We start from the raw sequence: 25,285 nt of genomic DNA, 5'->3' as shown, positions 1-25,285 counted from the left end.
TGGAGCATACATACCACAGCACCGAACGTCACCGAGGCCCTCGATGAATGCATGTATTTTTTTTGCTGTATCGGGCCACCCTACTCTATTTCAATGGTTGGGTAAAAGTACTTACCTCACTGTCCTATTAGGTTCATAATGTGGAAAGTTTTCTGGCCTTTTTCTTCCTAGTACCATTGCTGCTGTGTATCTAACTTTGTTTTTCTGTTTCCAAGTTCCCAGATTTATGTGCTATCCCTTGGCCCATTCTCTACACCTTCCTCTTCAAAGCTTTAAAAAGGTTATCAAGCACTGAGCCTGCTAGGTGTGGTGACGTGTGCTGTATTGATATAGAATAGAGAAAAAACACTCTGTCGAAACATTTTCTTTAAATGAACATACACTCACTCAGTAAGAGATAGTGGTGGGTGAAAATGCTGAGAAGAGATGACATTATATTTAGACCAAAGAATGGGAAACACAACCTCGCTGGGTGACAACCTGTCAAGACAGCCATACCTAATGGATAGCACGAGCATTGTTTGGGACATTTACTGCAGACTACAGTGGGGTAAAGGCACCAAAGGTGAACAAAATATCATCCTTCATAGGCAGAAACACAGGCAGTGACAGAAAATAAATTGCTGGTGAAGCATCTCTTAAAGAAGAGTAGGTTTAAATATCTGCCTGACTTGAGTACCAGAGGCTGCTCGAATTTTTATCAATGGGTGGGATGGAGCCCAACCAAAGAAATTTGAATTAGTTTTCTTTTGGGAGGTGGCATGTTGTAGAGAAATATTAAAATGTAAGACCATATATTTAACCACAAATAAATAGTTTGGCAGCAATACAGGATATTGTATATTGTAACATGATAGTAATAGAGTATAATACTGAACACCACAAAATTTGGTACCAGTATGAGCTAGGGTTGAATCCTGACTCCAGCGACTATTAGCTAGGAGAGCTTGGTAAGCTACTTAACCCCTCTACATTAGTCAGGATAGGATAGGCTCTGCTGCAGCAACAAACATGCTCAATAGCTCAGTCTGATTTCTCGTTCACGTGCCAGCTTGGGCAACAATTCTTGGTGGTTCTGCTCCAAACAGGGACTCAAGGATTCGGGCTCCTCTCATCTTTTGACACATAGCCTCTGAGGTTGCTGTGAAGGGGAAGAGTGTGGTAGACAGTGCAGGGGGGGTTAGGGCCAGGCCTGGAAGTGATATCATCACTTCTGCCCATTTTCCACTGGCCAGGCCCAATAGGATGGCCCCAACTAACTGCCACAGAGGCTAGCAAAGACAGTCTTTCAGTACAAGCACATAGGACGGTCTCTGCTCTGTTGTCTGAGCATCTGTACGATGGGGGGAATGCAACCTACTGACATGGCTGCTGTGTAATTCCCTGCTCATGCAAAGGTACTTACTGCTATTTGTATGTGAGTTGATATAAGTATAAATGATCTCTCATAAAATTAGGTCTGGGTTGCAGTCAAATTCATAGAGAAAGAAAGATGGTGGTTACCAGGGGCTGGGAGGTGGGGGAAGTGGAATTCGTTTAATGTGCACAGAGTTTCAGTTTTACAAGATGAAAAAAGTTCTGCAGATGGATGGTGGTGGTGTTTGTACAGCAATGTGAATGTACTTAATGCCACCGGCCTGACACTTAAAAGTGGTTAAAATGATAAATTTTATATCATGTATATTTGACCACAGTTTTTTAAGTAAATAATTTTTAAATTAGGTTTGGGTAACTCCAAGGTCTGAGTTAACCTGGTGCCAGGGCACAGCGAGAGCTGGTCCATGGTATTCGTGTTGGATGGCAGTCAGCTTGATTCTGGGTCTAAACCCAGGAAACTAAGGAAGCTTTAGATGATTCACTCTTTTTTCTTAAACATGGTATTTAAAGTTCTTAAAGTTTATCATGAAGGCAAAGTCACTTATTACTAAAAAAAGGGAAGAATAAAGAAGCAATAATCCCAGTCATCCCTTTCCCAGGCTCCCCCAACATGCTGGCTGGCTTTGCTTTTTCTCTGTGTCTTCCCTCCATCTAGGTCACCTCAGGACTTAAGCCCAGCTCCAGCCCATCCAGCCGGAGTTCCCACACCCAGCTGCACATCAGATTCACCTGGAGAGCTTTAAAAACATACCGATGCCCAGGCTGCAGCTCAATTCAAAATTAAGTCAGACTCTCTGGGGTGGGGCCTGGGCACCAGTGCTGTTATAAAATCTCCCCAGATGATATTAATGTGCATCCCAGCTGAGAACCGCTGGCTACAGTCTGGTCTGGCTTCTTCCCAGCTGCCTTTCTGCAGAGCTCCTAAAAGCAGTTCTTCGGACATGTTCAGGCTTCAGTCTCATCTCAGCCCCTCCTGTGTGGTCTTGGGCACATCTTATAACCTCTCTGGTCTTTAGTCTTCTCATCTGTTCAATGGGGGCAGTGAGAGTAACGAGATAATGTATGGGAAACAGGGCAGTGCCTGGCATGCATGAAGCGCAGTTTAAGGGCTTAGTACAGGGGTCCCCAGCCCCTGGGCCAATGACCGGTACCTGTCCGCAGTCTTTAGAAACCGGGCCGCATAGCAGGAGGTGAGTGGCGGGCGAGCAAAGGAAGCTTCATCTGCCTCTCCCCATCACTCGCATGGCTGACCATCCCCTCCCCCAACCCCATGGAAAAATTGTCTTCCACAAAACCGGCCCCTGGTGCCAAAAATGTTGGGGACCGCTGGCTTACTGCATGATGATACGTGTTATTATGAAATCTTCTTGTTACTTAGTTCCTGGGGTAAGGATGGGCTTACTGTTTTCCCACAGGAATTCTTTCACTTGCAGTTTGTTGCCTCCTCCACCAAGATCCCTCAGAGTCTATCAAAGGTGAGGAAGGGGCTGTCTTTTTGTCTCTTAATGGATCCCCTCCCTCTGTCAGTCACCTGCTGCTCCCTTCAAACACAGCTTTCCCTCAGAACATTCTAAATCCTATTAGGCAAACACAAACACGAATATAAACAATCACATACAGATTTCTTCCTAGCGTGCACCTGCCTCGAAGTGTGACAGGAATGCTTCTATGGGGGTGGCCCTTTAACAGCGGCTTACAGGAATTTGTTCAGGCTGGGTTGAAGCTTAGGGGCACAGAGCAGTAACGAGTTGGGACTGATTTGAGTTAAGCCAGGTTTGGTTCTTAATCTCCCTAAATAAACCCAATTCAAGCAGGCTGAGACACGAGGCAGGCTGGGGCCAGGCCCCTGGAACTGGTGGGAAAATCAAGGCAACTGGGACCCAGAGGGGTGGAGGCTGGGAACATGCCCCATGAGGTATCCTAGGGATAGAGTGACCTTGAACTTGGTCACAGCAGCAGGAGAAGCCCAGAAGCAAAACCCTCAGCCTGATCGCAGACACTGTAGGAGGTTGAGGTTTATTCTTGTTTTATTTATTAAACGTACAATTAAATACATGTCAAGCCCCTACCTACCAGAGTCCTTTTCTTATGGAAGACCCTTTAGAGGGTTAGGTGGAGGGAAGCATGAGTTCCTAAGCCATCCAGAGCATCTCTGGAGGGCCCTGTGGTGCTCAGTTCTCACTGGATATTGTTGACCAGCCCATCATCTAAGACACCCGGCACCTCCAGGTGTTCCAGGTGGGAGCTTCCCAGAAAGCCATGCTCGGCACACCGCCTTGGAGGTGCTATCCATGCCAAAGGAACTGAGGTGAGGCCACCTCCTGCCACTCTCCCAAACCCAAACCCTCCAGTCTTCGTTAGCTTCCCTGCTGGTCCTGCCCTTCCGAGGTCACCCACTTAGCCATAGTAGCCACCGTGTCTTCCTCACGGCATCAGGTGGTAGTAAAGAAATGTTAACGTAAAGCCCTAGCACAGAGCCTAGCACCAAGCACATGCTGCATATGTAGTAGCTTCAGTGATGCTGCTGACCCTTAGAATGCCCCCTGACCCTAAAGGACACCCCCCAACCCCAGTCTTCCCATCATCCCTACAGCCCTTGACCTCCTAACCTCAGGGCCTCTTCCTTCTGCCCCAAGGGTAACAAAATACTTTCAAGATTGCACGTTTCCAAGCTCTGCTTCCCACCAAAAAAAAGAAAAAAAGAAACCTTTTATTTTTCCCAACTCATCTACAATTGCAAGGACAAACAAAAACTGGTACCTCAGTATCTTCGCCAACAGCTAGGAGCCCAAGGAAGAGGAGAATCCAGTTCCCCAAGAAGGAAGGCAGGCCATTTATTCACTTGTTCGTTTTGTATTAAGCTAAGTGCGTACTGTATACCAGTAAGACATTCCCCCTGCCCTCAAAGAGATGGCAGCCTGGGACAGTGTTCTCAACCCTGGCTGCAACTTACGATCGCCTGGGGAGCTTTAGAAAGTGCCAGGGCCTCCAGATCCAGTAAATCAGAATCTCGCGGTGTGGGACCCAGGCAGCAGTATTTTTTAAATATCCCCAAAGGAGTCCAATGTGTAGCCAAGCAGAGAGCCAGTGATCTGCTAGGATCAGCAGGTGAAAGATGATTTCCAATCCAGTGTTGCTAGAACAGGCAAGTGATATACAGTGTATGAATTATATCGCAATAAAGATGTTAAAACAATCAACAAGCAAGTGTTGGGGTTATGAGAGCCCAGGGAGTGCTACCTGATTCCAACTAGGGAAGGGCATCGGACTTAGCGAAGGCTCCTGAGGGGGAAATTATCGTCTCTGCTCAGATATCAGCAGTAGTCAGACATGCTAAGATAATGAAGGGAAAAGTGTGCATTTAATTCTCATTTCTAAAGCAACAGCCCCTTATATTATTGACAGTATAGGACACACTGAATAATTGTCTGTTAATGAGTATTAATAAAATTGGCACTTTTTTTTTCATTTAGATTAACACTTCTAAAGCCCCAGGAATATCTTTTGGTGGTTTAGATGGAGCCTATCAGGAACTCTAGGAGAAGAAGTCTGATGTGTGAGCAAAAAAAGTAAGTCCCAGGACTTCCCTGGCTGTCCAGTGGTCAAGACTGCGGGCTTCCATGGCAGGGGGCATGGATTCAATCTCTGGTTGGGGAACTAAGATCTTGCATGCCACGTGGCACTACCACAAAACAAAACACCAACTCCTGGACCAGAAAATCTCAGAGGCAGCTCTGACTCATCTCTTCCTCATCCCTGGGTCTGAGCAGTCAGCAGTGCTCTTAGGTCTCCTTGGTGAATAGACACCAGATATGGCCCCAGGAATTCCTCCCCTTCTGTGCTGGCATGCCACTCCTCACATCAAGAGGTGGGATCTATTTTCCCTCCCCTGGGATCTGGACTGGCCTGTGATTTGTTTTAACCAGTAGAAGGTTGTGAAAGTAACTTTCTGAACTTCCAAGCGCAGGCCTGAGGAGGACCGACAGGTGCTACTTTCTCTCTCTGGAGCCCAGACGCCATGCTGGAAGGAAGTGGAGGCTAGCTGACTGCATGATAGAGGTTATGCATGGAGAAAGGCCTTGGTGCATGCTAGGGACTGAATTGCATTCCCCTAAATCTCATGTTGAGTCCACAATGTGACTATATTTGGAGATAAGGCCTTTCCAGAAATAACTAAGATTAAAAGAAATCATAAAGGTGGGGCCCTAGTCTGATAGTATTAGCGTCCTTATAACAAGAAGAGAGACCAGAGCTCTCTCTCCATGTGAATACACCAAGGAAAGACCATATGAATGCACATCAAGAAGGTGGCTGTATACAAGCCAGGAAGAGAACCCTCACGAGAAACCAAACTCTGCCAGAAACTCCTTGGACTTTCCAGCCTCCAGAACTGTGAACATTTCTGTTCAGGTACTCAGTCTATGGTATTTCATTATGGCAGCCTGAGCAGACTAAGACATAGGATGAGACACCAACTTGGAAGTTCCAGGTCTAGCCAAGCTCCCAAGTGAATGGGGACACATGAAAAAACCCCAACTGAGACTAGCAGAAAGTCATCCAGTGGAACCCTGGCCAAATACGTAACCTACAGAATCATGAGGAAATTAATAAGTTGCTGTTCTAAGCCATTAAGTTTTGAAGTCTTTTGTTATATAGCAATAGTGACTGAAAAAAACCCTCCTGTGACACCTTTTCTTTCCACTGTATAGCATCACAGTCTGACCTAGCTCAGCCCATTTGGTCACACCCAATTATTAGTTGGGCAGCTCTTAGCAGCCTCCCAATAAGGGTTTTTAACCTGAGACTCCTGGAATTCAAGAAGGTCCATGAACTGGACAGAGAGATGGAGAGATAGATAGATAGATAGATAGATAGATAGATAGATAGATAGATAGATAGATATAGATATATAGATATGACATCTTTATTTTCATTAACCTTTAACTGAAATTTCGCATTGTCTTTAATTATGAACGAGGTAATAAACCACAGTAGTACAAGGGTATTTGTGACTTTGTCACTAATAGAAATCACAGATTTTTTTCATATCACATTACAATTGTTAGCAAATATCCTAAAAGACCTTTCATGCTTATCATCACCCATTACTAGACCTTGCTATTTAAGGTGTTAATGAAGAATATTATTATAATATTAATATTATAATAAATGTATTAATATTTTGATAAATGTACTTCTGTGTAATTCTTTTTTTCTGTAACACTAGTATTTTGTTTTATGCATTTAGAATCATTTTTCTGCAATGGTATCCGTAGGCTTCACCAGACTGCCAAAGGGGTCCATGGCCCTAAAAAGGAATAAGAGCCCCTGAACTGGAGGTATGCATGGGCCAAATTTCTCTGCTCCACAAATTTCCCACCAGGTTTCATTGAAAGCAACTTTCAGACTGAGTCCTGCCACCTACACAGACATTTATGAGCAAGCTTGCTCTAAAGCAATACCTACATCTGATTCTGGAAGTGAGATCAAGTTCTGTCTCCCTCTGTCTTTTCAGGATTTCCTACAGCAACTCATCTGAAAAGTTCATTCAAGGCAAATATTCTAGTTGTAGGTTTCAGCCAACTAGCAGCTAGGAGCTTTTCCAAAAATCAAAATAAAAATAGTTTGAATAAGTATAATAGAATAATGGCTAACAATGAATTGAGAACTTGCTACTTCCTACACTGTTCTAAATGGTCAACATGAATTAACTCATTAAATCCCTACAGCCACCAGGTAAGGTAGGCACATTATTATACCCATGTTCCAGGTGAGGAAACTGAGCCTCACAGAGGTTAGTAACTTGTTCAAGTTCACACAGCTCATAAGTGACAGAGCTAAATGTGTGGTACACCAATTCAGTCAATCTCTGCAGGTAGAACCCAGGTATTGGTATTTTTTAAAGTTTTCAGCCAGGGGATTACAACGTACAGCCAAGTTTGAGAACTCACGTACTGTTGGGCTCCCTGGATTCTTTAACTCTGTTCATGTAAAAGCAGGAGTTCCTCCATAATATTTCAAGCTCATCTGCACATTGAATACTATTGGTGTCATGATTTTTTTTGATATTTATTGATTTGGTGGCACTGGGTCTTAGTTGCAGCAAGCGGGTTCCTTAGCTGTGGCTCACCAGCCCCTTAGTTGTGGCATGCAACCTCTTAGTTATGGCATGCGTGTGGGCTCTAGTTCCCTGACCAGGGATTACACCCAGCCCCCTCTGCATTGGGAGCATGGAGTCTTATCCACTGCGCCACCAGGGAAGCCCTGGTGTCATGATTGAAAAATAATTTCTAGTATCCATTATATTAACTAACAGAGCCTCTGATCTGAGATAAAGACTGCTAAAGACTTGCGGAAGGTGCCTCAAGATTTTGGACTTCAGATTTCAAGTGCTAACCAACCACCCTGGAGTGTTCTGATCAAAACACTAGGAATGTTAATTGTCATTAGAGTATAGATTAAAACTGACCCACATACACTTACATATTATACTATCTCTATCAAAATATTTTAGATTAACTTATAAAAAACATAATGCATTGCCATTACCTTCTCTCCTTTCTTATGTCAAAGAACATAATTCTCCCCACCTTCCCTATAGTCACCAGATGAAGTTTCCTAAATCACCTAATTAATAATGTTAACAGCCCTTTTTTTTTTACTGCCAAATCATCTATATGTAACTTCAAGGTCAGGTGGTATTTCCCTGTCCCTTGAGTTCAAAATAAGATCACCTCCAGCCAACCTATCACCTCCTTCCTACTTTATCACCACCGTTTTGTCAGGGGCTAAGGTTTTACTCTACTTACAAGCTAATAAGTTAGCCTGCCACAGTTTCATGGGTGCTGGCAGAAGACACGAGACTCCTGGGTCAGAGACAAAGGGTTTATTACTCACAGCAAAGCCTGTTGCCATTGGTTCCCACATCTCCCAAGCCCCACATGGATGCTACACACACAGTGGATTTCCATCACAGCAGAAGACCATTGCACTTGCGGAATTATCGCTTTTACAGTGAGCAGTAAGCAAACCTGCTCTTTGTCTGTTTGATGGGAGACAAGATTGCTCACTGCAAATACAACCCTGAGAAATGGCCGAGATAAAGAGGCATCAGGGTCTTGCATTCTTGGCATACCCAGCAGTGATGAGCAGTGCCCACAGTGGATTGCCTCTTCCAACACCCATTGCTTTGTTTCATTTTCATCTCAGCATCCACCTTTCTGATATTTTCTCATTAGTTTTTGTTCTTACCTATCTTTTCTAGTGCAGTGGCAGCTCCCGGAGGCCAGGGTTCTCACTGTCTGTCATTTATCGCTACTTCCCCAGCACCAAGGATAACACCTGGCCTGACCCATCGAGGTACTCAGTGAATGCTCATTGAATGAATCAGTAGGACTGGCCTCAACTTCCAACATGGGCCGCAAATTCTTCACTCCATTCAAACAGAATTCTTAGCTGCTCACAAGCGTGCCTGGCCTCGGGGCTTCTGCTTAAAGAAAGGCTTACCTCCCCGCTCCCACTACTGCCTCACCCACCCCCAAAGCCTGACTCAGTCCCCCCCTTTCAAAGTCCTTCCGTCTTAAGCCTTCCTCTTTTGTCCCAAAAGCCCTCCTCTTTGGCCTCATGTATTATCATTATTGCTATCATCATTCTCTTCTTCTCTATCATTATTATTTAGTTGCTAAGGCTTAAGAGTCTATTTTTTTTAATTAATTATTTTATTTATATTTGGCTGCGTTGGGTCTTTGTTGCTGCGCATGGGCTTTCTCTAGTCGTGGCAAGCGGGGGCTACTCTTTGTTGCGGTGCACTGGCTTCTCATTGCTGTGGCTTCTCATTGCAGAGCACGGGCTCTAGGCATGTGGGCTTCAGTAGTTGCAACATGCAGGCTCAGTAGTTGTGGCTCGCAGGCTCTAGAGTGCAGGCTCAGTAGTTGTGGCACATGGGCTTAGTTGCTCCATGGCATGTGGGATCTTCCCAGACTAGGGATAGAATCCGTGTCCCCTGCATTGGCAGGCGGATTCCCAACCACTGTGCCACCAGGGAAGTCCATTAAGAGTCTCTTTAAAATGTAAATATCCCTCAGTGGGAAGAAGAAAGAGAGACGAGACCACAAAGGTAGTAAAGACTAGTGGTAACAAGCTCTGGACATTCTATATTGCTACTTAGTAGCTGTATGAGCTTAAGCAAGCAGTCTAACCTCTCTGTGCCTTAGTTTTACCATCTGCAAAATGGGAATAATGACCACACCTCCCTCTTAAGGTTATTCTGAGGATTAAATTAACTGCTTTATGGAGAGCAGGTAGAAGAAGGCTTTCGGTTATTTGTGGCACACCTACTACCTGCCCTGTTGGATGCTTTACATGCATTCTCTGGAGGCCCCTTGGGGAATACCCCACCCCATTCAAGTGTTAGTCTCTTGAAAGGACAGAAGCATAGACTTCCAGTTCTCCTGCACCCCTTGCAGTTCCTCACTCTGCCCCAGAGCACGTGACTGCTGGGGGAGGGGGCATGAAGAGCATGTTCCCAGATGAAGTCGAGTCTTTCACGGAAATGGAGGGGGGGGGGGGCATGTTCACTGAATGCAGGCCCAAACGAGAAAGGACTGTTCCATGACTTTGATTATGGTCAGAAAGAAGAGCCTGTTGAGCCATATAGGGAGTGGTTACCCCATATTCCAGGTCTGGCAATAGAAACAAGAGGTACAGTGGGTAATCTTAATGTTGGGTTTTCTGGGCAGAGAGAGGCAAGTATTTCTGACCAGGTCTGGACTGGCCTGAAGCAGTCTTTCTCCTTCAGTACCATTTTATTAAATAACAAGAAATCAGATGTTCACAGAACTTCACAAAGCGTCTGAACATATATCATCTTCTTTAACCTTTACGATTCTAAGAGGTGGGTATTTCCACCAGCCTCATCATCCTCCCACTTTACCGAGGAAGAAACTGAGGCAGAGAAGCTACAAATAGCAGAGCTGGGAGTCAAGCCTTGCCTCACTCCTATAATAAACAGAATAATGGGTTCCCTAAACCCAAGAACCTATTAATATGTTTCCTTGCATGACAAAAGGGACTTTGTAGGTATGATTCAGAATCTTCTGATGAGACGATTACCCTGGATTATTTGGCTGGACCCAATCACAAGGGTCTAATAAAGAGGAGGTTTGAGTCACAGACTGGACGATGCTTCTGGCTTTGAAGGTGACAGGCGCAAGTCAAGAAATGCAGGCAGCCCCTAGAAGCTGGAGAATGCAAAGAAATCGATTCTCGCCTGGAGTCTCCAGAAGGAGCATAGCTCTGCCAACACCTTGACTTTGGCCTAGATAGACTCATTTAGGACTTAAGACCTGCAAAACTGTAAAATAATAAATCTGTGTTATTTTAAGCCACTAAGTTTGTGGCAATTTGCTACAGAAGCCACAGAAAACGGATATAGCCCCCAGCATACACCCGCCATGATGTTTTCAAGAAGTGTGTTATTTTAAAGTAAATTCACACTTGATAGAAACAGCACAGAAAGCATGTAGGATCCAGAAAGGCTCACCAGCCACCCAGTCCCATCAGCTCCTAGAATTCCCCACTAGGAAACCAGTAGAGGTAGGATGGTGTGGTGATTAGGAACATGCCTTCTGGAGCTGGTGGCATCCGAGACTATAAACAGATTATTTAGCCGCCTTGTGCCTCAGTTTCCTCATCTGTGGATGGGAATGAAAATAGTATGGACATTAAGGGCAGGAGAATTGACCAGTGTTTGGAACAGTGCTTGGCACATGGCTTTCACCTATTTCTATAAAAGGACTTTTAGTCCTTTAGAAGCTTGTTACAACTTAAACATAGTGGAAGGGATGGTGAGTGGGGAAGGAGAAAGGGAGAAGCGGGGGGTCACTTATGAGCCCCTCCTGGGTGCCAGGCACTGTCTTGGGATTTCCAGAAACATCTGATCTACTTCTCCTGACAAACAGGAGGCGGGGCTCAGAGGATTAAGTGCCCAAAGTCACACTGCAGAAAAGAAGAGGCAGAATTCAAAGGCAGATCTATCAGATTCCAAAGCCCTATCCAGAACCACCTCTCACACCTCAGCAAGAGCTGAGGGAAACTGAAGGGAAACTGGCAAGTCAGTTTATTTTCTGAGCCTCGGTTTTCTCATCTATATAATGGAGTTGAACTGAAGGATAATGAAGTGAAGTCTCCCAGGACTTTTGGAAGAATCAAAAGAGATAATATGCATGAGCTTCCTTTGCAAACCAAAAAGCGCCATTCAGATGAAAGGCAGGAGGTGCGCAGTGGACAGAGCAGCTGGGACGGGGAGCTAAGACCAGCCCTCAGCACTTCACCCAAGCAGCATGTGTTTGGGAGGGTGCCTCTGGACTGGGCACCGTGCAAGGCGCTGGACACAGACTGGCCCCGTCTCCGCTAGGGTGGCAGATCCTTCTTTCTTAGAGAAAGAAGAAGTGGAGGGTTTGAGGGAAATGCATGAGCATTTTTAATTCATTTCCAGCACCACAACTAAAATGCTGAGTGGAGGATGTTCCGACTCAGAGAGTATCAGCTGATGGATTTTCCAGCAAGGAGTGGCCAGGCCCCTGGGGTCAGTGAGCAGCCTAATCTAAGAGCAGATGCTCTGGGGGTAGAAGAGCGTTCTCTGCGCCCCATGGGCCCGGGTAGGGTGATCAATTCTCCTGGTTTGCCCAGGACTGAGGGGTTTCCTGGGACACAGGACTTTCAGTGCTAAAACCGAGAAAGCCCTAGACAGAGCAGGACAAGTTGGTCACCTTATTCCCAGGACTCTCTCTGCACCTCCCCTCACCAAAGCCCCATTCAGAACTCTCCCCAACCTGCCCTGGAATAGCACAGATTTCAAGCCCTCAAGCTTGGATTTCTTGCCTAAAGCAAAGGTTGGCAATGTTTCCAAACCAATTGCAAATACTGTCCATTTGTTGAGGGCTTTACAGTATGCAGAGCGCTTTCACATACCTCAGCATGTTCAGTCTTTAGAGCAATCTCAAGGTCAGAGAAAAGACAGCTGTATTAGGAATGCTTTATGTTGGAAGAGACAGAAAGCATGACTTGAGTGGCTTAAGCAAATAAGTTGTATTTTTTTCCCAAAACAAGAAGTCCAGAGGTAGGCAGCTGCTGGGTTTGACTTAGTAGCACAGCGAAATGAAGGTAATTGCCTACAACTCTCCTGGTCTTCCCTCATGGTTGTAAGATGGCTGCCAGAGCTCCGGGCATCTAGTTGCATTCTAGGCAGGAAGAAGGGTGAAGAAACAACACCAGCAGAATTCTGCTTATGTTTTTCGGCCAGAACAGTGTCACATGGCCACTCCCAACTGCATGGCCATCACGTATTTAGCTTTCTAACCTCTATAGTAGAGCAAGGTAAGGGATGAAAGGCTTAAGAATGGTTTTGAATGAGTTACCTACAGTATCTGCCACGATAGGAAGAGAAGACCATTTACTAGAGGCTAGAAGAGTCTAGAATGACTTAGGATGTCATGGAGCCCAGTGGTCTCAACATTTTGCTGCACATTCGAATCACCTCAAGATTTTTAAAAATAATGATGCACAAGCCAAACCCCAGACCACTTAAGTCAGAATCTCTGGGAATACACCCTGGCATTGTTATTTTTAAAGTTGCCCTAGTTGACTAAACTGCGCAGCCCATCCTCTAGAGCTGCTCTGTCCAACATGGTAGCCATGTGGCTATTGGCATTGACATTAATTAAAATTAAATAAAATTTAAAATTTAGTTTCTTAGTCATACTGTCTATATTTCAAATAGTCAGTAGCCACATGGGGCTAGTGGCTACCATATTGGAGAGCACAGATATAGCACTTTTCATCATCATAGATGATGCTGTAATTGGATGGCTCTGTTCCAGAAGAACCTGAGGGTAAGAGAGCCTGTTAGGAATCTCAAGGCCCCTTAAATCTGGTCTGGCTAAATGAGGCAAGCCAGATGGGCCTGACCTGGAGGCAGTGAAAAAGGGTGGTCAAGGGCATGAACTGTGAGGCCAGACAGCTTAGGTCTCAATCCCAGATCCCCCACCTACTGGATGGGTGACCTTGGACAAGTTACTTATCCTCTCTTTCTCCATCTGTAAAATGGGAGTGATAACAGGAAAGCATCTCCTGGGGTTGCAGTGAGAACTCTGAACTGATTCACATACTGTGCTCAGAATGCTGCCCTGACACATGCCACCTGCTATAAGTGCCAGCCATCACTGTTATCCAGGAGGCCTGACAGGTGGCCAAATCCCCCAGAGGGGCCCTCGCTGGACACACCTGCTGTGTTGCCCCTCAACCCTACTCAGCACGGCACCAAGGCTTCCTGACTGGGGCCCCGATGCTGGCGTTTCCATGCCACCCCTAACTCTGAGTCTGATCTTCTGGTGCTCAGCTGGTTGGCCCACTGCAGTCTCTGGCGTGTAGGGTGAGTGAGGAAATGAATGAACACGTCCCTGTATTCATTAACTGAGTATAAGCAGGCCCTTTGACTTGTAACTCGGTCCTGGGTGCAGCGGCTGCCTGCCGAGGTATAGCGGAAGGAGGGGCGGGCTGTGTTGTCCCGGCAGGTCACTGGGCCTCCTGAGCATGTGGCACAGGGTCTATAGAATTAAAGGTTCGAGCCAATACAGAGTACAGCCCCTGAGAGGCATAAAATCTCTGAAACACAGGGTTTTCCCTCCTGGGGGAACATGAAACTTCCTAACCAGGGTGGCTGTGTACGCATCTTCTTCCCAGGTTTCTGATCTCCCCGAGGTGAAATGAGACTCCTATCTCAGCGCCCAGAGCTGCCCTACACTCCAGCCTTCCCTGTCCCCTCCATCTCTCCAGGCTGTGTTAACCGTGTCTAGGAATGGGATCCTGGAAGGAAGATGTCATTTACTGCACCAGAAATGATACAAGATGCCCCCCCTCTGAGCCAAATGAGGGTTCCCAGAGAGTGGGGGATGAAGCCCCCCAAACAACCCGCTTCCCAGGGAAGGAAGGACATTTTCAAACGCAGCAACCTTGAGCCTGAGCACATCTGCTCCCCGAGTGCGCATTCCACAGCCTGGCAGACACGCCGCGATGGGTCTCAGTCATTAACTGGCTGTCAGGTTCCTCAGATGATGGAGCTAAAAATAGCGCGCTATAGATAGAACCTTCTCCCACGCAGGCAGGCACAGGCTGCCAGTGGAAGTGGGGAGAAGGGGCTGTGCGGATCTCTCCCCTAAAGGGAGGTTCATGCCCATCTCCAGCCCCGCGCAGCGCTCGTGGGCAATGTCCTGCTTCCTTCGGCAGCATCCCTCCCTCACGACCCGCAGATGGGCCCAAATGTTCCAAATGCGCACTGCCGGGCGGGGCGCACCACGGTGGGGTTCATTTGTATGCCGCAGCCTGGATAACAGTGATACGGCCCCAAACACTCCAAAGAGACGGCGCAGATGAAACCGGCGCTGCTCGCTCGGCAGGCGAGCTATTTATAGAATCCAAATATCAGCATTTTCCACCCATTTACACAAAGCAATTTCAGCCTTTTCAGATGAGAAAAGTGCAGCCCGGATCGTCATTCATTCCAGTGCTGGAATCACATTTGGGGCCAGGAAGCCCTGATTTTACAGGAAACCTCGAGGCAGGCTCGGATTAAAGATCAATGGCAACATAAAATGTAGGCTGTCATATTTTCACTGTGAACATGTCCTGGTAATAAAAAAATGTTGTTTTAGTAAATAAACTCGGGGAGATGCATTGCCGACTGTTCTTTATCCCCGCCGACCTCACCCTGAGCGCTTGGAGCAAAGGACTGAGAGGGAGAGAGACACACACACGGGCATACAGTGCGAGTCCACAGCAGAGCTGCCAGCCGCCCGCCAAGCCTCTAACACGCTCTTCACCTTCAGAGCCAACGCCGCGTGCTGGGTACTTCACTGCTGAGATGCTCACTTTGCTGATTCTCTCGAAAAGTGTGAAATGCGTTTCTTAATAATGATGAGGCTGGCAGTCGAACTGGCTGGCTAGCAGTGCAGATCCTGGGGACAGATGGACTTGGGGTCACGTCCGGGTTCTGCCACAGCCTAGCTATGTGATCTGGGAAGTTACCTAATCCTGCTAAAACTGTTTCCTCACCCGTTAAATGGCACTGTGGTCCTCTCTCTCATTGGACAAAGGTCCTTGTACTTTCAGACCCATGCCCTCCAAACCCATCTGGCATTTCTGACACCACCCCCTGATGTGAAAAACCAAAGGCAGAGGGGAGCTGCCATTGAGTTGTCTATTTTCCAGGTGCCATCTCCTCATTCTTTGCTTCCACGCCAACTCACCTTTCTCCTCACTGTCCAGACCAGTGGTTCTCAAACCATAGGGTACCATCAAAATCATCAGGACAGCTCGCTAAAGCCCAGAGAGCTGAGTCCCACCCCCAGTTTCTGATTCCATAGGACTAGGGTGGGGCTGAGAATTTCCATTCTTAACAAATTCCCAGGTAATGTCAAATGATGTTGATCTGATCCAGGGACCACACTTTGAGAACCAAGAGTCTAGAGAAACCAGTATGGAGGGCGAGGAACTGGGAAGTTCTGCTCCAATTCATCAGGTCTTATAGAGTCTCAATGCATATAAGGTCTTTAGGGTTTGCTGAGCCCGGACCTTTGAAACATAAAAATAAAGATATATTTAGAAACTGTGATGAGTGCTATGTAGGAAAACTCAGCATATCTTGAGAGAGTACAGGAGCCCTGGTTCAGGATGAAGGGCTTTCTGAGGACGTGACAATGGATTCTGAGAATGAAGGTGCATAGAATTAGCTAGAAGAGGAGCCAGCAATGAGCCTTGCCGGAAGGGGTCCCAGTAGATGCCTTGGGAGAGAAGTGAGAGTGAAGGAGAGACTGCAGTAAGGATGAATTTCCAACCCAAAGAAACTAACCACCAGCTGTGGTCTCATTGAGACTCACTGACAAGAGGTCAGAGAAGAGACTCAGACCCTTTCTTTTCACCATCTGTCCCTGCCATTTGCCCCTCCACTGGGCCCCCTCCCACCTGCCCCAGCACCATCAAGTCCTGCGGCTGGGCACCCTACCTTTCTTGACTGTTCTCTTCATAATACCTTGTTCCACTTGTCGACTGCTACATAACAACCCTCAACATTTAATTCTCACAATTCGATTGGTTGGTTGGTTGGCTGGTTGGCTGGTTCCTCTGCTGGACTCACCTGGGCTCACCTATGCAGCCTACTCGGCTGGCAGGCAGACTGGGGCAGCTGGCCTGCCCCACACCCCTGCCTCTCCACCATCGCCCCATGGCGACGTCGTGTGTGTGTGTGAGTGTGTGTACACACTGAGGGTTGGGGATCCCCAGGGCCATGACCTCTCCTGAGGGCAGCCTTTCCTGAGCCATGACCACCCAGTCCAAAAGGTCCGAACTCCATGTTTCCTAGCATATTCATGCCTATCCGGCTATTTCTAAAGCTCCCTTCTCCACCAGCAGCCATCAGGGAACAGAAAAGCAAAGACCTGGGTATGTGAACTTTTCATTCTCCCTCTGGTGCCATTTTCCTCCATGACCCCTTGGGGTCAGAGAGGTGGGAGAGGGCTTTCCCTCTCCCTTATATCTCCTCTCAACTCCAGCTAAGCCTTCGTGATCCATGCTGGTCGCTGCTCTGTTCCCAGGGCCCAGCACAGTGCCTTGCACACAGTGGGTGCTCACCAAGTGCGCTCTGGAGGAGTGAATGCCTTTGCTCCCTTCCCTGACTCTGATCCAGGGGTGCCAGGCCCATTACCCGCCTCGCCAGCTCTCCTTGGCAAATCCTATTTATCCTTCAGACTCCAGCACACACCCACATTTTCCAGGAAGGCCTCCCGTCCCCTCCAGCAGTCGGAGTAACTTGGGGAGGTCCTCTTTCTTCCTCGGGTCTCTCCCCTATCCCCTGACTCTCTGTTTAGAAAGGTTTTGTTCAGCTCTGTGCTAGAGCGAGTTGCCTATGCATCCTACTCCCATTCTAGGTGTTTGTTACATGTTGATGGGAATGGGAGACATTTTATTTTGCTTTATATTTATTCCCCTTCCCTCTTACCCCCATCTCCAGTGGCCAGCACCATGCTTGGCACGTGATAGGTGCTTAATGAATATCTGTTGAACTAATAATAATTATTATTATATTACATATATGTATATATACATTATATATACTATATATAAAGTATATATGTAATATTATATTTTATTTAATATATATATAGTATTTTATGTATATATATATACATTATGGATGTGTTATATATATTATATATACAGTAAGTCCCCTACATACGAACCTTCAAGTCGTGAACTTTCAAAGATGCAAACGTGCATCTGGTTCCAGCAAGGAACGAGAACCTGTGCCGTCAACGTCAGGCATGAGTGAAACTGCAGCTTGCCCTCCATCTCCTATTGCTGACGATCCTTCAGCTCTACCATCTCCCACCTCCTCTCCCTCCTCCAGTCAGTAACTCTTCTTGCCTGTTCACTCGATGCCAGCCCTGTATGCCAGCTCTTGTACTGTACTACTGTACTTTTCAAGGTACTGTACTGTAAGATTAAAAATGTTTTCTTTATTTTTTGCGTTTGCTTGTTTTTTATGTATTGTGTGAAAAGTATGAAAAGTATTATATTTGTGTGAAAGTATTATTTGTGTGAAAAATGAAAAGTATTATAAACCTGTACCTATTACAGTACAGTACGATATAGCTGATTGTGTTGGTTAGTTGGGTACCTTGGCTAACTTCATTGGACTTACGAACAAATTGGACTTATGAATGTGCTCTTGGAACAGAAGGTGTTTGTATGTAGGGAACTTACTGTATATGCACTATATATATCATAGATTCTAGTTACAATGAATGCACCTCCATTCCAAGGACAGTTACTACATTCTTTGCATGTTAACTCATTCCATCCTCCCAGCCGCCTTGAGGGTTGCCCCAGGCCATGCATTTAGTACCAGAAAGAGCTGGGACTGTAGCACTGGAGACTGTCTGGTTTTAACAGTGCATGCCAAGGAAAGCGTATTGGCTATTTGGGCTCAGTAAATCCAGGAAGGCTTCTTGAAGGTGGAGGTAGATTCCCTGGTCATCTAAAGGAGAGGAAGAAGTTTTCTTGGTGGTAATGGACAGAGAGATAAAAGGAAGAGTAGGAAGTCCATGGGCAAAACCATTTGCTTTTTTTCTGTTCCTCACTCATCAGGCCTTAAGTCAGCAAACTTGAAAGAGGAACTGCTCTATTTGGTTCCAGGGAAAGATGGTTCCACCGAACATTATCTTGATATGCTGACTGTACAAAGCATCATCACTGCTGGAAAAGGCGCCCCCGTCTCGGCATATCAGACCTTTAGTAAGAGTTCACGGTCAGTTATCAAGGTGAATTACTTTCGCGTAGGTATTCAGTGAATGGCAGAAACACCATCCACTGTAGCTAAAGGGTTCCTTCTCTATCTGCATAATTCCCCATGCTGTCAGTCGGCGTGACATATGTGCGCCAGGCCTCTCACCGCCATCTGGCAGCCTCTTTGACATCGCAGCTCCCCCTGCACCCCCGACCCTGCCCTCCATCAGCAGCGGGTCCCAAGCCAAGACTGTCAGTAAAGCAAGATCAGGATGTATGGACGCCTCAGCGATGACAGCCGTGATTTAGCTGCACCAATTGCTTTCTGACGTTTCCATAGCTCTTCCCAGCCTTACCTTCGTGGCTGGCCAGTGGAGAGCTGCAGGAGGCAACAAGCAGAAATTGAATTTTCCACAGTGCACTTATGTGGGAGGCTCATTCTTCAGTTCTATAGGCAGCTGCCTGGGAAGTTTCCAGCAGCTGCCGCTGCCCTCCACGCTCTGCCCTGGCCAGCCGCCCTGGGGGGAGCTGACCCCACCCAGGAAGGGCAACTTGGCTCTGGGGACAGGAGGGTAAGAGTGTGCTCTTCTCTGAGGCTACTGGAGGGGGTGTCTGGAGGCCCTCTCCTGAGTTTCCTGAGAAAGCCCGGGAGAATTTCCCATTTTGTTGACAATTTGACCACACAAAGACTCCCAAGGGTGTCACGGTGAGTGTTGTGGGAGAGACACCTCCGCACCCATACTTAGCCAACATCAGCGTGCACGCCGGCCAGTTCTCTAAGTCCCTCAGACAAAAGCATATTTGCCCATGGTGAGGTTACACAAGAATCAGCAAGGAGACATTCCCTTTGTCGACCTGACATCAGAACAATAGGCTGATGTGCGGAGACACAGGGGAAGTTAGGGTGCCAGACAGACTGGTTATTTGCTTTTCTGTTACCCTAAATCCTCTTTCTCTGTTTCACTCTAACACCTTTGACATGTGTAACATGACCTGAGAGATGGCTCCCGAGTTTTGGTGTGTAAAGGAATTTCCTGATGGCCTTGTCAAGACCTGTCTAATCTCCGGCGGTTCTAAGTTGCTTTGAGGTGAGCCCAGAAAAATGAATTTTGAACAAGTACCATGCGGGGCTCTCTTGTAGGTGGTTCTCAGCTGTCGTGCAAGAAATATGGTCGCTACACGCAGTCCCTTCCTCCTATATCGAATCTGTCCTTGAGGGCGACGACAGGAATGCCAATTATGGGATGTTCCTTGCTTCCCCCTTTCCACCCCTTAGACATCGTGTCTGCTGCCAGGACACATTCCTGTGTTCTCCCTCCTACAGCATGACTTGCTTCTCTCCCAAAGCGGGTGCCCCCCTCACCAGGTCATGTGCTGGGTCTCCATGTGAGCAGCGGTAGAAACAATGCTCTATTCCTCTTCATGTCCGAGGTTGCCTAGCATGGCGGTGGGCTTACTAAATATCCTCGAGCAACGACATTACCTGTGTATTAAGTACTCACCTTGCTTCAGGCCCTGGGCTAGCTGCTAATGAGAAGAAAGAAGGTAGACAACAATTTTAACCCAAATTGATAACAGGGACTAATAGTATAAAGCATCAAACCTATTAGATCTGCAAAGACTGAAAAAGGGAAAAACTCCGGTTTGCAGAGATGAGGCGAAAACCTGACAATATAAGTAGGATTGTAAGTTGGCAGGACCATTCTGGAGGGCAATCCGACCCTATGTGACTAACATAAAGATCTCTATTCCTTTCGTCCTAAAATTCTAGTTCTAAGAACTTTTCCCAAGGAGACAATAGAACGAGGACACAAAACTGTTCATTTAGGTTAGTCCCCAAACATCTATTGAGAGCATACCGTACACAGGGCATGAGCTAGGGAGCAGGCAGAGTGTAAATCTAACAGGCAGGGGGATGTGTGTGAGAATGGGTCCACGGAGAGTCACCTCAGCAGGGTTTATCAAAGCAAAAGGCCAGCAGCAACCCAAGTCCATCCAAGGAGGGCTGAGAGTACATTGTGCTACAGCCAGATAACTGAATTCTAAGCAGCCCTTTAAAATGTTGCTGTGTGTCTATAGTCATTGGGGGAAGCTCTCGGTAACATCGAGTGAAAAAAAGCAAATTGGGAAACGGAAAAAGTCTCACTGTGTTGAGTGACACATAAATGCCTACACAAGTACATACATAGAAAAAAAGTGTCAAAAACTTCACTGCCAAACGTCAGAGTGTTCAGAGGGTTTGTTTCTGGTTGATGGAGTGTTTTGCGTTCTTTCGACCCTTCTGTATTTACATTTTCTACAAGAGCATGTACACAGAATGCAAATGTTATCTCTGTAAACAGAATGAGTGAATGAATGAATGAGGAAAAAGCAACATAACATCAGAGTTCAACAAGAAACTAACTTCTGGGGAAAGCAAAATAGCCTTCCCGGAAGGCCTGGTGCCCTCTTATACTCTCCCGGTGAGGATCTGAGCTTCTGGAGGGTAGGGACTGGGGCTGGCACAGGGCAGGTGTCCAGCAACCGTCTGTGTAGCTGTGTGGCTGCTACCCTCCTGCTGTGTCCCAAGGTGAAACGCTCTCCCCCAGGAAAGTTTCACGGGTCTCCTCTCATTTGACAACTGCTGGACTCTGTGACCTTCCTAGGCCTCTTCCAACTCAGAGGCTGAAGCGGCTGTCAGCCCACAAGTGAAATCAATCCTGGCCCGACGTCGGGCTGGGAGCTGGCCCGCTGGCCCTGGCCCTGGGCTGTTGTTTCTTATCCGCGGAGGCTCCGTTGAACTGGCCAACCGACGGGGCACAGCTGAGGCCGTTAAATCTTCCCCAGCAATGCGTGTGCTGTCAGTATTATTCACAGTAGCTTGCATCCCCTGCCCAAGACCCCTTTTCCCCAAAGATACCCTTCCAAGCCTGAATCATGGCTAATAAACCCATACCCAAATTGATCTCACAGCTGTTCTTCAGATGCCGTGGCCAGCCCCTCATCAGAGCCAAGCTGTTTGGACCTGCAATAAATAGGGGTGATTTTTCATCTGGGGCTTGTCATTGGTTTCAGAAACTGTTCTCATTCAGCAAAGGCCTTATTAACACAATTTTTTAGAGCAGTTTTAGGTTTACAACAAAATTGAGAGGAAGGTGCAGAGATTTCCCATACACCCCCTGTCCCCCACCCACGCATAGCCTCCCCCATGATCAACATCAGTTACCAGAATGGTCCACTTTGTACCAAGGATGAACCTACATTGACATTATAACCACCCAAAGTCCGAAGATTACTTAAGTGTTCACTCTTGCTGTTGTACATTCTGTGGGTTTGGACAAGTGTCTAATGACATGTATCCATCATTATAGTATCATATAGAGTATTTTCATTGCCCTAAACATCCTTGGTACTCTGCCTATTCATCTCCCCCCAGCCCACCACCACCCCTGGCAACCACTGATCATTTTGTCTCCACAGTTTCAGCAAAGGCTTCTCAGTGGAGCCAGGAACACCTCTTGGCAACATCATATCATGAATTTGGAAAACTGGCTTTCTCCTACCAACGGATATACTGGCCAAAAAAGGCCCCTCAGTCTAACATAGTTTGGTTATTCCATGGCTGTATGATTCGCTCACGAGAAGGCAAAGAGGACAGTGAATGGCCCCTCCCCATAGCTTCCTTCCATCGATTGAGGCACAACTTCAAACAACATGGCGCCGATGTGAGAGGGACCTGGAAATCAAACACCGCTCATCAACTCAGTACTAGGCAGTTGGAGAGAGAGAGGAGGGGTGATTATTTGGAATGAGGTATCTGGTGGTCCACGAGGACAAGAGCTGCAGACCACTTAAGGACAGCAGTGATACAAGTCCTAGAAGCGGTAGCCACAGTGGTGAGAGAAATAACAATGATAATAACAAACATTTGTGTAGAGCTTTGCCCTTTACAAAGCATGTTTCCATACATAATCCTATTAGCTTCAGTAGAAAAGACAGTTTTTCCCTTAGATGCAAAGCACCCAATGGCCATTGATCCATTCATTCATTCATTCATTCACTCACTTACCGACAAACACTTAGTGAGCTCTCTCCTAGGTAATCGTATTAGCCAGGGCACTCCAAAGACGTGGAACTTATAGGATATTCATATATAAAGGGAGATACTTATATTAAGGAATCTACACATGATTATGGAGGCTGGCTAGTACAAAATCTGCATGGTGTACCAGCAGGCTGGAGACCCAGAAGAGCTAATGCTGTAGTTCAAGTCCAAAGACCACCTGCTCGCAGAATCTCCTTTTGCTCAGGGGAGGTGAGTCTTTTGTTCTATTCAGGCCTTCAGCTGATTGGATGAAGCTCAGCCACATTATGGAAGACAATTCACTCTAATCACTGTCGCCCGATTTAGTTAATCTCGTCAAAAAAACACCTCACAGAAACATCCAAAATTCTGTTTGATCAAATGTCTGGGCACTGGCCCAGGCAAGTTGACACAGAAAGTTGACTTAAAATTAAGTATCGTGGTAATGGAGGCACTGAGCTGAAGAAGCCCAGCCCTCAAGAAGATCAAAGACTAGTAGGGAAGCAATAGTATGAGCTAGAATAGTAGTACAAAATAGAAAGCAATACATGCTATAAAAGAGACACAGGGCTCCCCTGGTGGCACAGTGGTTGAGAGTCCGCCTGCCGATGCAGGGGACACGGGTTCATGCCCCGGTCCGGGAAGATCCCACATGCTGCGGAGTGGTTGGGCCCGTGAGCCGTGGCCGCTGAGCCTGCGCGTCCGGAGCCTGTGCTCCGCAACAGGAGAGGCCACAACAGTGAGAGGCCCGCGTACCGCAAAAAAGAAAAAAAAAAAAAAAGAGACACAGATAACAGTGCTAGAAATTGAAATATAATTCCTTTGACCATGGGAAGGAGGTAAAGGAGCAAAGAGTTCACAGAAGCCTTTCTGGAGGAGGAGAATTAGAAGTGGGATCTTGAAGAATTTGGATGGGTGTATATGGAGGAAGGATCCTGACACTAAGCAGGTGAGAGAGCATGAGCAAAGAGAGATATTAGAATCTGTTCAGGAAGCAGCCAGGAATTGAGTGTAGTTGTGGAAAGAATTAACAAGCGATATGACAATCAACCGAATAGATGAAGGCCATTGCACTCTGTTGGAAAGTGTTCTCTCTTGTCCCGTTCCACCTTCCTGTTCACTGTGGTCTGACTTATTTCTCAGCACAGTTATGGTTGGCCATGAGCATGGCGGGCTGTGGAAGGCAGGCATCTACCGTGTTTGCCCCAGCATCCAATAAACCCTACCCGTGGCTACTCTCAGGGGAACCGCTCACTCCCTTGTGGATCTCCAGCCCATACTCTTCAGTTTGAACTCTACCACTGGCTTTGACATGAACCATGGGACCCAGTCCTGAGCCAATCAGAGCCTCACACTCTCAGGGCTAGAGTGACTGGTTAGGAATGAACATGTGACACCACTGGGGCCAGTGGTGTGAACTGGATTTTCACTCTTTTATTCTCACCATGAATATGAGGTGATAGAAGTAGAACTAACATCCCATGGAGTCTGAGACTGGAGCCCACAAAGTGGTGGGCAGAGCACAGAAGGGAGAGAAGATGGGTCCTTGTACCTTCAAATACAGCCCACAGAACACGGAGGAGGCTACTGCGAGACAGAGTGTGAGCCCAGGGTCCATAAGCATCTGGTGATGATTAAAATCCCTGATAAGAATATTAACAACCACTTACTGAGCACTTATCATGAGTCAAATGCTAACATATTTTGTCTTATTTATCCTCTCAACCCTGAAAGGTAGTTACTATTATTCCCCATTTTATAGCTGAGAAAACAGACTCAAAGAGTTTCAGAAACTTCCTCAAGGACACCCCTCTAAAGGTAGCAGTAAAATCGAGTTTCAAATTCAGGTCTCCCTGATGTTGAACCCCAAGCTCTTGGCACCTTTGTGGTTCAGAAACGCCTGGGAAGATTTTAAGAAATTCCAGAAACCTAAGCCAATCCCTAAAGATTTGCACCACTTGGTCTGGAGTGGGCCCCGGGCACTGATATCTTTTCAAATCTCCCGTGGTTCTTACTCCTAATGGGAAGCTGGGAGGAAGAACTATTGCATGAGATCACGGAGACGCAGTTCCTATTTCTGTAAAGTACTTTCAGCCACTTGCACAAAAGCATGTGACCTCCCAAGTTCCCAGCAACTCAGGGCAACCCTCAGCTTGGCTAAACATCGCCATTTGGATTACACGATCCAGTCACCCCTGAGTGATAGAACCGCCATCTGACCTAAAGGCTGCAAATGAGGGGTGGAGGGGATGAGCGAGGCGGGAGAAGAGAATGCTCCTTTCCTTTTTTAATGTGGCCTTTCATTTTTAGAGAACACGCTTTACAGGACTATGAAGTATAAAAAGTAGCCGCAACGAGAAGAACTCAGGGATATTCGCTCCCGGCTTGTCCCAGCCATGATTCATGTTCTGTTCCACTCCTCTTATAAGAACAAATGTCCTTGTGATGTGCAGGGAACAGTATACACAGCTGAGCCCAGCACACACACACACCACAATGAGGGCCAGG

The sequence above is a fragment of the Aethalodelphis obliquidens genome, unplaced genomic scaffold (genome assembly GCF_003676395.1).
Source record: "Aethalodelphis obliquidens isolate GAN/ISIS:26980383/991018 unplaced genomic scaffold, ASM367639v1 scaffold6, whole genome shotgun sequence".
Taxonomy (NCBI): Eukaryota; Metazoa; Chordata; class Mammalia; order Artiodactyla; family Delphinidae; genus Aethalodelphis; species Aethalodelphis obliquidens.
This window is presented reverse-complemented; position numbering follows the sequence as displayed.